Here is a 12854-nt window from a genome sequence, read left to right as displayed (position 1 = left end):
CCTGGGCGTCGAGGTGCCCGCCACTGAGAGAGAGGCTCTCACCCATCAGGCGTCCATTGCTGCGCCCGCGTTTCACCCGCCATGCTGATTTCCTTTCTCTAGCAAGACTAATCCATAGTGTGCTATCTTCCCGCCCAACTGCGGGGGTACGGTGGGCGAACGGTCCGTGAGGAGATGGATGCCGAACAGCCGCCATCCCCCGGGGAAAAAACGGCAAGATAAAGGCGCGGCGAAAATGACAGTTTGACGATCGTTGACAAAAACGTAATCATGTTTAATTTTAAGTACCGTCGGAAACAGATGGCTCATTTGCATAACCATGTACAACTGATTACACTTCCTGCTTATGATAAGGCAAATAATAGTTTTGATTTTAAACATTTGTTTTCTCAAGTGATACAGGACAGACAGTGGGGATGATTGTATTAGAAACCGGAGGAAGGTGCTGATAGGGAGACTTACGGCGAACTGCGCCAGCTTACCATAGTGGAACTGGAATTTCAGCAGCTTAACGGCGTCAAAAATACATACTGCCGCCCAAAATCCATGTTTATATATACGATAATCCATATTTCTATAAGATTCCAGTGCTGTAGCATGACAGAATGAGTTGGACATGCCAAGCAATGTAAACTTATAAATTTTTAAAAAATTCCATCATGCTTTTTTAGTGACAGAAATATTTCTGTCCTTCTCTGACGGGGCCACATTAATCATCCCTTTGTCCCTCCGGTGGCTGGGGCTCCTTCTCTGGGAAGCAGCCCCCCGCCCCCCCCCCCACTGACACGCATGCCAGGTCCTGCCACGTTCAATCACACGCACCAGCTTAATGTACTAATCCCGATTTCCTGCCGCCGCCATTAGAGACTCAATGATAGCCTCCACCACCGGGGGGCCCGCAGGCAGCGGGGAGGCGCTGGACCGGGGTTCACCCTGGGCTCCGTGCTCCGCCACTGACCCATTTCCCAGACTGCCGCGGGGGTCGCGAGGCATGTAGTCGGCAGGCAGGTTCGCCCACGGGCGCCGAGCGGAGCCGGGCTGTCATGGATACATGACAGACGCAGGTGCCTGACAGGGTGCCTTCATGCGGTCGCTAAGCGGAGCCTCTGCCTCGCAGCCGCGTGCGGTGAAGCCGTCAGACAGCCGAACGTGTATCGACTTGCCTTTTTGGCTCTGACCTTAAGTTGAACCCTGGGCTTTGGGGGGAGGACTATTCTGCTTTGCCAGAGTCTCAGCCTTTCCCAGCGAAGATCAAGAGTAAATGTGTGTCTCATGTTTGCTTCTGTTTTTCCGTCTTCCCCTGGATCGGGCCGCTTGGCCAGATCACAGGAGATCACGCCAGGATTTTTATAGCAGGCTTTCTGAAGATGTGCCTCTCAAGCCTCTTTTTCCATGCTCTGTCGGAAAGAGCTCCCTTAGTTAAAAAAAAATCCTTTTGCTTGCTGAAGTGTGTAGCAGATTTCATTTTAATATTACAGCATCTCTCCCCTCCCCGGCCCCCGCCTGGCTCACAGAGGGGTCATTGGGCCGCCCTTCACAGTAGAGCTTGTGGCATTTGTAGCTTCATTTCTTTTTTTTTGGAGGTACTCTGGGTGAGATTTTGATTTGGCCCCGGAAAAAGTTTCAATAATGTGTGTGTGTCTGTGTGTCTGTGCGTATTTTATATATATATATATATATATATATATATATATATATATATATATATATATATATATATATATATATAATATATATAATTCATTTTTACACAAAAACAGTGTGGAGGTGACAAGCAATCCTGTGTGACAATGAACTTCCCATGACCCATTTAATAAAAGCCTCCACTCTCTAGGAGACCCACCTACTCAGACACACTCATACATATTGCCCCCCCCCACCGAAAGGCAACATGTTGAGACGTGTTGAGACTGTGGTGGCCGTTTGCACACGCCCGGCTGGTCCTGTGAGCTGCCTTCGCTACCGGAGTTAAAAAACGGGGTGGGGGGGGTGGAATGAGCGGCCCTTTCCGATGCGTCTGGGAAAAGCTCCAGCTAATAGCCAGTATCGCCAAATTACGAGCAGCTAAATTACAGTATCACTATTAGGGGGGTTGTTATCACTAAAAGGCAGGAGGAACAGTGGGGGTCTCACGCTCGCCTCTGTCCCAGGGCCTGACTCAACGAGCAAAGTACCCAGACGATTTGTGCTAATGCACCTCCTTGTGACTGAAATTATTATTATTATTACAATTATTGTTGTAGCTGTTTGTTTGCTGAAAGCCGTATTGCTGGGATCTGGGGTAGTGTGTGAGTCTCTGCAGAGATGGAGGCCTGGTGGTGGTTGGTGGGGGGGGGTTCTCTTCATTGGCATTCGAGGCACGCCGTTGCATCAGCTGGTGTGAAGCGGCCAGCAGGTGGGGGGAGACAGCCGGCCCCAAATGAGCTGTTTCGCTCTCAACAATGAGAAGATTGAGACGATTAATTTTTCATTACGTGCCGTTGCCGTGGATCTCGGCCGGCTCCGCAGCTGTCTGCTCGTGGAGGGCGGGGCGGGCAGAAACGAAACCCAGTTGCCGTTTGCGCGGACATACCTGGGAGGGTCTTGGCCCTTCACCGCTGACGGATTTAATGGGGCGGGACCCTTGTAGTTCAAGTTAACCCGACATGGTCTTCCACTTTGCAAGTCGAGGGTGATTTTTCAGCATTTATTCATGAAAGACGGACGTTCACGGAGCTGACGGCTTATTTACTGATATTTATGGCATAGCAGCTGGTATCCGCCATTTAGTCGTGCAGAACCGTTAGTCACAGCGTCAGTGATAAGATAATAGGCTGTAAATGTTAGAAAGTGAGTTAGTCATTAGCCACCTCATTTGAAGCCTGAGTGTATCATTTATGTGAGTAAAAATAATGGCCCAAGAGGGGAGCCGTGCAGAACCCCGGAGTTACATCCAGCTGTAAACTACACTGGATTCCAGATGTCATTACTATCAGTTTGCAGCCTTTTAAGAGGAATGTTGTCTCCCAGGCTGCACTTGCATGATGTGCTTTCATACCATCAGCGCCTTTGATTGCACGATGAAAGCCCCCCCCCCCCCCCCCCCAGATGTGGCTCACCTAAATCTGTGCTGACTCCTTGGATTTAGGAAAGGAATTTTTAACTACAGCTTACAGGGGCAAAACAAATCACTTCTCTGTAGTTTGCCTTGTTTTTGCAACTTATACACTTGCGAGGAAATAAATTAAAAGGAAGACTGTCGTCATGTAGGATCGGGTCACAAGTTTTCTGAGTGAAACAACAGAAAGGCAGTCTATTAGATCCACAAATTAAGCCCTATTCTGTTAACACAGGCCCTGACGTGACCAGGCACCATTTAAAATGTGGTTACATTTGTGAAGTAATAGTGGTTGATTTTCCAAACATAAATACCCAGTTCACACAGTCAGGGATTTATGTGTGTGCGTGTATGCGGGCGTGTGTGGGTGCGTGTGTGTGTGCGTGTATGCGGGTGCATGTGGGTGCGTGTGTGTGTGCGTGTATGCGGGCGCGTGTGGGTGCGTGTGTGTGTTCATGTGTGTGGGCACGTGTGGGTGCAGGGTTAGGAAATAAAGCCAGCGACCAGCAAAACACAGTGAAGGCTGCTTTTTATGCCATCCAGACCCCAGAAAAACCTTCGTTTGTTCATTTTAGTGGGATTCATTCTCTCTTCTGATGACAAGGCCTGGACCTTTTTTCTTACCTTTTTTTAAAGCCATTCTTTTTTAATCCTTTTGTTTCCAGTACAGGAAAAAAAAAATCCAATCTGACCTCTGAAGGTAGACAGAAGTGGAGCATTCCCGCGGCAACCTTCGCAGACATGAAATATGTTCGTGAAATTCACTGACATGAAAATATCAGAAAATAAACAGCAGATTGCTGTTACCTCTCGGCCTTCTCTGCTCCTCCAGGTGTGCAGTCCCGGGGGACCAGTGCCGGGTCGCTCGTCTCTGTGGGCCCCGCACTGTCCAAACGTTCTGCTGGAGGCGAGGGGTGCAGATCCGACCCGCAGTGCCGCCGCTCATCCGCGCGTCTAATACCGCCACTGTGCGCTGGTGCCGACCTATGAATGCAGAATTAGCGGAAAGGTTTCCGTTTGGCAATTAGGATGCTGACATTATTAATATAGACTAAGGGTATAATTATAACTTGAAAAGACAGCAGAAGAATTAATAAGGAATAGATGGTAGGAAGCGACCAGGTCACTTAGGCACAACCCGCATTCCATCTCGTCTTGCCGGCTTGTCGGGAAGCGTTCAAATGGACATTTTACTTTTCATTTCACATGTCAGCCACCACATAAAAGACTGTGCGAGCGCATGTCACCTGTGCAGAGGAGAGCACGCGCCACCGATAATAAATTTGACTTTGCTAATAAGTTCATTTTATTCTTATTGGCATTAACTGAAGCTAGCTTGCAATCCTATGAATATAAATGTGATGACTGCTTAGCCGGTCTAGTACCTAACTGTTGACAGTTTCTCATTAGTGAAAAATAAATTAAATACTCCGGAAACATCGTGCTGATACTACGGGCATCGTTATATCAGGCTTGTGAAATACTCCCGCTCACCAGCAGAGGGAGCTCCAAAACTTACCCTTGAACTTTGGAGTGGATTATACTAATCATACTGGCCAATGTCTTAATTATCATTCTCCTTTATTGCATACTTAACCCATTCGCAAAAATCTAAATACTGTTTATTCTCAACATATTTAAGCATCAGAATTGTAGGTTCTGTTCATTTGATTGTTTTTAAGGAAGAGATGACGGTAATAGGTACTAAAATCATTTCCCAAGACCATTAACCTAAAGTGGTAGGTCTACATGGCCACTTCAACCTCAGCTTTAGGTCAACACTGGCCTGTAGCCAGAATCCAGTGGCCTACAGAGGCTGGAGACTGGCCCCAGGATGGAGACACTGGCCACATCATGATGTTCGTTTTCGCATCAGGTCGCAGCATCCCGATTCGTGACGGCCCAGTGACACCTCATTGGCTTTCGGCATGTGTGGCATTCCTCTGGGACTCTTCTGCGCTGTGTACTTCACTGGAATGCAGACGGAGAGATGAGCCCAGGAGTCCATCTGCGAGAAACATTTTCGTTTTGGACTCGATTCAACGTATGGCATTCTGGGTAATCTTCATCATATGTGCCCCCCCCCACCCCCACCCATTAACATTATCATCCCCAAGTTATTTCTGCTGATATCTGCACTGCGAGAAGCACGGCAGTGGGTGTAAATGGAAGATTAAAAATGTGTCCCACCACCAGAAGCAGTTCGCATCTGCGGCAGTGCCCGCGCTATATTTGGTGAATCACATGTCCTATTAAAAAGAAGAATTCAATCTGCTAGTGGTGGAATCCTGGCTGCTTTACTAGCCCCAAATGCTTTTTTGAATCTTATTCCCCACCGTACACACTAATAATCTGACTCACGCAGGAGTGATGGGCGCCACTGTGTGGCACTAGGTAGCGTAACAAGTGGCCGACCGCTGAGAGGGAGATATCGGTCACTGACACTGACGCCATTTGGGCTCAGGAGGCACCTCGGAAAGTGCATCCGAGATGTTTGTCCTTTCCCATTCACTGTTAGCGGCCCCTATTGATCGCCAGTTTAATTAATGACCCAGTTTGCCTATCCTCAGCCTGGTGTCCTCATGAACTGACCCCCTCCTCAGAATATCCTCTGAGTACATTTCCCAGGTAAGATCAACCACCCCCACAAATTCTATCAGTTCGACCCAAAATGGGCATTTATTTAAGCCCTGTATTCTGTAATTCCTTCTCCCTGATCAGTAGTTCATTAATATCACCTGTTAGATCACTTTTTCTTCTACCTGCCGAGCTGCGTTTAGCTTAAGAGCTACATTCTCACCGCAGGGCCAGCTGTTGCGGGCTTAATTAGGGCTCGGTTCTTCGGACCTCCCGCGTCGTCTTGAGCCCGTTAGCGGAGGCAAGGGCGAGAGTGTGAGGCGCTCGAAGCGGCGAGTGAATAGGCCGTCTTCATGCCCCTCCTGTGGTCTCATGAGCTCCAACTGTCACCTAATACAATTAAACCTTAAATGAACGGCACTGTGACTGGGGGGCTCACCCTGCAGGAGATGCTGTGCATTACAGCTCTGTTACTCTGTGACAGTCCACATAATGAAGGCCATTAGCTGTAATGTGTCCTGCCTTACGCATCACACGTAACATGACATTGTCCCCTCTCTTACAAAGAGCTTATATATGTAAGTATTCTGCCAGGTGTGAAGTGTGTATTACCCACAACAGTGCATTTTCCTGGTCTAGGTTACATTATTGGATCTGAACAAAATTCCAAAGGCTTTTCCCAGATTAGGAGCTGCTTTGTGATGGTACATGGAAAACATGATCATTATTTGCTGTGGTGAGGAGATTGCATGGTTCCTGGAGAGTGGATGGTGGTTCAGCGGCCATCTCACTGCTCAGGAAGGTTACGGGGAGGCTGAAGATTAGTGTCAGTGGTATTATGTTGGATTCTTGATACACAGTTTCATCCAAATTGACTTGAACCCAAAGTACAGCCTGATCTGCTGAGATGAGCTTTAGTTTTCTACAAAAATAAACCAAAATGCCTTTAAGTAAGTGATCTGATCACAGCAAAGACTGTGGGGGGAGCAGGACAGAGGTCACCCATGTCGGACGGACCTTTTCGAAGCTCCAGCGTCCAGCTGCGTCTGATTCACAGCGTACAACCAGAGATAACTGTGAAATCAAATCAAATGAAAATGGGACACAGTAATTTCAGGGTCTTGGGGTAAGGGAGCAGGGTGTTGGTGGAATGTATCCAGAATTATACCTCTTTATTTCCTAAGAACTTTCTTTGTTCTTCAGTAAAAAGCATTTGGAGAAGGAAAGGGGGCTGCTGATGTCATTTAGCTGAACTGCGTGAAATACACTGACTCTGCTCACATCAGCGGGACTCAGAGTCAATCAGTAAGCAAGTGTCTCCATTGCAGTGTGATCACTGGCATTTCTGTTAAAGTGTGATCACTGGCATTTCCGTTACAGTGTGATCACTGGCATTTCCATTAGTGTGATCACTGGAATTTCCGTTACAGTGTGAACACTGGCATCCTTTCATGTATGTGCACACAGGAGGCGTTCGATTTATACAAACCTAACAATTTAAAAGACATCTAACCGTGCAACTTTTAGAGCTTTCTTGCATACATTGACTCTATGAAAGCATAATTCTGCCTGATTGGGCTCTGAACTGCAGATGCTTAAAGCTGGCAGTGGTGGTCTAACACATCGGGACTGTTCACGGTGACAGGATGGCTGCAATCTGCACTTTCCATAACACCCTCACAATGTCTCACATGCTCCATCTCAACGGCTCAAATTACGAGTGCAATGTTTTGGCCAACTGTGTCCGCCTCCCCCCCCCCCCCCCCACCAATTTCCTGTCCTCTGGCCAGTATCACACTGGCATCCCGTTGAGTGACGCTGCCCCCTTGAGGACATTCCCAGGAGATACAGCAAGATTGGTCCAAGCTTTGGCATGGAGAAGGTGAGCATACTCTAGGGAGCATCCCTGCTAGCTGTACGGCCACATTGCAAGATTGATTGTGATAGAGCATGTGAGCATGTGCCCTGGCCTGTCTAATTACTGATTCATTCCGTCTGATAAACAAACAGCAGAGAACCATCAGATGAGCTTTGGGCTCCACATTCGATTGACCGTCATCCAGAAACTGAGGCCATTAGATGTGTGTCAAGTATATTACATAAATAATTTTTAGTGCTGAGAAACGGCTCCCTCTAGTGGAAGGTCCATAGAACGCCATTAGAATCTTGTTTTCAACTACGTGGGGGGAATGTATTTTCTCTGACATTAACATATTGCCACTTTCTATTTTCGATAGGACTGAAGACATTTTTGTCTATAAGGGTATAATGTTACAGTGGTAGTAGAATTTGTTCATAGTTGTATTCAGATAGTATCATGATTGTCTTCATGATAACCAAGCAGCCCTGGTGTGCCCACTTCACTGTCTTGTGCTCCCAAGAAGGTTTTGGAAGGTTCTTGTAGGGGGGTGGGGGGATTCTGGTTGATATTTAAGACGGTATTTTTCTGCCATGTTTTCACCTTGCCTATGTCGGATGGCCTATAGCCCAAGCATCAGGTGACCGTGCCCTGGCGGATGGTGTCGCCGTGGCCGATGGCAGCTGTCCCATTTCATCACATAGCGGCTGACGGATGTGACATTACGATGCGTCGGCCGCGGAGCTGTGCAGTCAGCAGACAGCGAGACGCGGCGGCTCAGCCAAGTCGATAACGCAGCTGGTGCTGTGCAGATTACTGCTCCTGTTGGCGCAGACTTAATTAGACAGCTCGCCGTCTCTCTCGAACACGCTCCGAGTCACTCACGCTTTGCGCTCTTTATAAGAGGTATTTTCTTCACCATTACATCATGTCCCCCGGCTGCTGAAACCTTTGGCTCCAAGCCCGACTCTTTAACCGTATTTTTTGTTCGGGGAGCCGACTAGCGCATTGGGTCAGATTGTGTCCCAGAACGGAGCTGCAGCCCTCGTCTGATTTTCCATCGGAAGCTCGTGTTTGGTTCTTAAATGTTACATCTTCGCCCCCCCCCCCCCGGAGATGCACACCATGCGGCTTTGGACTGGTTCCAACCCATGCCACAATGTTTCTCTTCGCCCGTGGCCCATGGCAGCGCCGCCGCTCGCAGACCGAGCCTGAACCAAGCTCCTGTTCCTCGACACTCATGCCAGTCGTAGGTCCCTTCCATCGGTGCGGAGTACACGCTTTAAAAGTGGATGAGAGGCTGCACGGATAGAAGGGCCCCCTCAAAGCGAGCGGTTTGATGTCAGACCATGTTTGAGTGCATGAATAAAGAGCTCATCTTTAGCCATTCTGTTTGACCCAGAAACACCCAGCGTGGGTCCAGCCTCACACTCCCTGCAGACTTAATTAGACGCTTAAGCTGAGGGCTGTACAGCATAACCTTCAAATCAGCGCTCTCCCTCTCTCGTCTGAGTTTATTTTAATTTTTTTCCCTCTCTGCCTTCTCTCCCCCCTCTTCCCTCCGCCGTGCCGGAGATGCCGGCGACTAGTTGCGGCGGGGAAGAGGAAACGTCTTAATCGCGTCGGTTTGCGCTACGTGAGCGGAATAGCGGGGAGGCTGCGGCTCCGCGTCGGGGCGCCAATTAGCAGCCGGGGGAGGGGGCGCTAAAGGGAGTAACTGCCTAATGATAAGCCAGCTCCTGTCAGAGTCGCTCTTTTAAAAATCCTGACATCTTCCTTTTTTCCCCCCACATGCCGCGACATGAGGCGGCCTCCTCTCTATTTGGGAAAGGCGAAGGAGACGCGGATCCGCGGCGGACAGCAGGCGCGTCCACCGCCGGGAGTTCAGCGCGGGGTGAGCGTCCCGATGAAACCTGTCATACTGTCGCCCCCTTTCAGTGTTTTGTTTACAAGCCCTCGGGTTGAAGATTTGAAGCAAATTCTCCGTGTGCCGAGACAACGTGACGTTAAACACTCCCCCCCCCTCACCCAAAAGAAGCAGATTTTTTTTATTATTAATTTTGTAAATGTATATATTCGGGAGGCACGGACAGTTGTGGGGTGCAACGCCGGGGGTCGCACGGTGCGTGCTTGGAATGACATATGACGTCACCCTGGCCGCAATCGCGGTCAGACTCGCAAAATACTCGAACACCTTGCAGTAAATTACCAGGCTGATATACTGCGGCAATGATCATCGCTGAAGGCATTCAAGTGTTTATAAACCTCTGCGGTGTAATTCATGTGCTCTATTTACATTTATTTTTCTCTAAAGCACCTCATTGCACAAAAGTTTGTTCTTAAATGTGACGCAACTCTCTGGCGCTGAGGTGTCTGTCCTGAACAGACAGACCTGCGCGCTGATTTACGCCGGGTTTTTTGCACATTAATGGCTGTGTTGACAGTTTTCTGGTTGTCACGGAGCCACACACACTACCTGTCTGCAGAGCTTTCACCTAAAGTGTAATTGTTGCCTGGCTGGGGCTGTTTGTGTGACTCTCCCCAGCGCTCCCATGTTTCTGTCTGACGTTGATCTGCTTTTTCTCACCCGCTGCCCGAGTCCCGTCCTGCGCTTTCCCTCATTCCGGTGCCCCCCCCCCCCCGTCTCTCTGGACCCCGGAGTTCCAGCCCGAGCTTATGAACTGTGTGTTTTGTATCAGTAGGGCTCTTGAGTATAGGCTATTATATGGTATGGTGCATTGCCCCAGTTCGGCTGCTGGAGGGTCAGTCTGCAACACACTTACTAATAGCTGGTGCACTGAATACGGTGTGTTTGTCTGAGTAAGGTGGTGTTTGCGTTGTAGACTGGCCTTCCTGGATCGGAATCGGAGAGCCCTGCTGTGGGGTTTGATTCCAAACCTCGCCCTCCATTGTACCAAAAAAGAAGTCATCCAGTTTGGGTCTCATTGCTTGGAGAAAAGGGTGTAAACGTAGTACACCCTGGGATGAAAACCAGTCTGCCCTCCCAGAACAGCCACCGCCTAAACCATGGCACATACATACAACCTGGTCAGCATTTGATGTCACTTACTGTTTAAGTAAAAACTAATTTAGCTCCGGCGGCGTTATCGGCTTGCCTGAGCTGCCGCGTCTCGCTGTCTCTACTTAAGTCCACTGAGAAAACCAACACCTTGGAAGTTAAGAAACATAGAATTTATCCAGCTCTCTGGTTTGGTCTTAGCAGTGAGCAACCTTGTGGCCAGTAGTGAACACTGTAGTCTGTAATGAAGACACATCTCCGGCCAGAACACAGCTTAATGTTTGCTTGACGTGTCTGCGGAGGCGATTCCTCTAGTCTGAGATCTCCATCACGAAATTATATCCTCAGCTCCCTCTTGTGGCGGCTGCCTGCCAAGATTTTCCTGTCCCAACACACATGAAAACGGAGTATGTATCAGTGGTGTCATTGCTGGTCTGTGAAAAGACGAAGGACAGTATTTAAGAGTAGTAAAGGCACTCCAAAAATGTGTTCTGAAGTTGTATATAGATGTTGCAATGCTTCAGACATCCACTAGATGGCGGACGCGCGCCAGCCATTTTTATTATAGTCACCCAGATTGTGGGCATACGCCTTGTTTAATAGTAATCCTATTTCTGCTACTTTGGGAAATGTGGAGTTTTTTAAAAATAGCCAGATTCATAACATGCAACAGAGTGAAACTTTGGCTGACAGAAATAGTGGAGAATTTGAACCTGTGGCGTAAAGAGTATATTTAAGAGTTTTCTTTTATTGTCACCTGGATAAGGCCTTGCTGTTCCCCTCACACACACACGCAGAGTTGTGTGCCAAGCCTGTGTGTAAACAAACAGCTGAGCCTGAGCTGCATCAGCCACAGATAAACATGGATTTCAGTCATACTTCCCGAGAACAATGGTCATAAAGATGAGAAATGTTTATCTGGGAAATCTGTGTCATGTCCAAAAACCTCAGACTGGGGGGCCTATTGTGCTTCCCTAGACACACACAATACAGCCAAGTAAAGGGGGGGGGTTAAAGGAAATATCATAATATCAAGTAAACAATGCAAAAATCAGGCAGGGGAGCATGGAATGTGACACCCCCCCTTGTGTGTCTGCAGTCTGTGACGCAGAGACTAGAGACACTGACTTTCCAACAACTCTAACCCCAAAAGGGGGATGGGGGTAGGCTGGCTTTAATTTCATTATCAATCTCTCTGAGTGTTGCCCTTCTGTCTGCGTGGCAGCTTGTGCTCTTACTACATTTGGCTGCGGGTTCGGATGGTTGCATTTGGCGCATTTGGCGCATGCATACAGCAGCAGCACCAGACCAGACCAGCAGAGGGCAGGTGTATTGCAACAAACACACATACAAGCAGTGAAGTGAAATGGGTAAACGTTTATCAAAATTTTATTAAGTAATTAGTCTAGGCTTGGGCGGTACTATGGTAATATAACATACCACGGTATAGTGAAATCCTTACAACAGAATTAGCTGGGAACGCCCCCTCACCCTCTGCGAGTTTTATCGCCAAGATTTCAAAATGCAGAATAGTGTTGCTTTTCAAAGTACCGTATACCTCGGTATAACTATGAAAAATTAAATATGCAGGTACCTCTGACCTTCCTCCTACTAACTGCTACGATAACTATTCTTCCTCTACTTTTTTGTCACTGACTGCTGATCTGTGAAAGTTGGTGCTGCCACCTACTGGAAATTGTTTATCAATTATCTTGCACATGCACGGTCGATGCGCAACGACACGCACAATTTCCTAGACGTAAAAATCTGGTCTACGCACGCACCGACAGCAGCCGTCCGCAGTGATGATATTTACGACACGTCAGCTGAAAGCGTATGTGGAAAAGTGAAGTATGAATTGGCCTTAATCCGTCACAGAGACCCGTACGGAGAGTCACGCCCAGATGCCCCCCACCTCTCACTGGAAAGTAAGACACGGCAGCTGTCAGGGACGCCGCCGCAGAGCCCCAACCTTTTGTTGTTTATTTTAATTTAAATGCTGCTTCTTTGTTAAAATTTGCGTGTACTTACCCCAGCGATCCTTTCAGGGAAAGTGACAAAGCCAGAAGGGTTCTACCAGGAAGTGACATGTGGATCATGTCCCTGGCTTTTCCATGACTAATCTGGAAAATGTTGGGATGGCTCTTGCCGGCAGTCGCAAGAATCTGAAGGTACGTCAAAGGGCCTTGAGGGAGACAGACATGTCTGTCTTTTTCTTTTTTAACATAGCAGACATTGTATCGGCATAAGGAGAGCACATGGTGCGTGAGCACCTTCCTCTCATTGGCTGAAGAATATTTGGA

The 12854-nt window shown here is 48.2% G+C and overlaps 1 protein-coding gene across 1 annotated transcript in view; it reads left to right on the top strand.

The window, feature by feature from the left end:
* The first annotated feature begins 9296 nt into the window (after positions 1-9296).
* The window catches only part of lpar1 (lysophosphatidic acid receptor 1), a 49020-nt gene continuing 45462 nt past the window's right edge, over positions 9297-12854 (top strand). Inside the window, exon 1 of the mRNA XM_049021438.1 lies at positions 9297-9426. The gene's annotated coding sequence lies outside the window, so the exon portion shown is untranslated. The remainder of the gene's footprint in view (positions 9427-12854) is intronic.

The sequence above is a fragment of the Brienomyrus brachyistius genome, chromosome 7 (genome assembly GCF_023856365.1).
Source record: "Brienomyrus brachyistius isolate T26 chromosome 7, BBRACH_0.4, whole genome shotgun sequence".
NCBI lineage: Eukaryota > Metazoa > Chordata > Actinopteri > Osteoglossiformes > Mormyridae > Brienomyrus > Brienomyrus brachyistius.
Note: the sequence above shows the minus strand (reverse complement) of the source record. Positions and strands in the feature narration are given on the sequence as shown.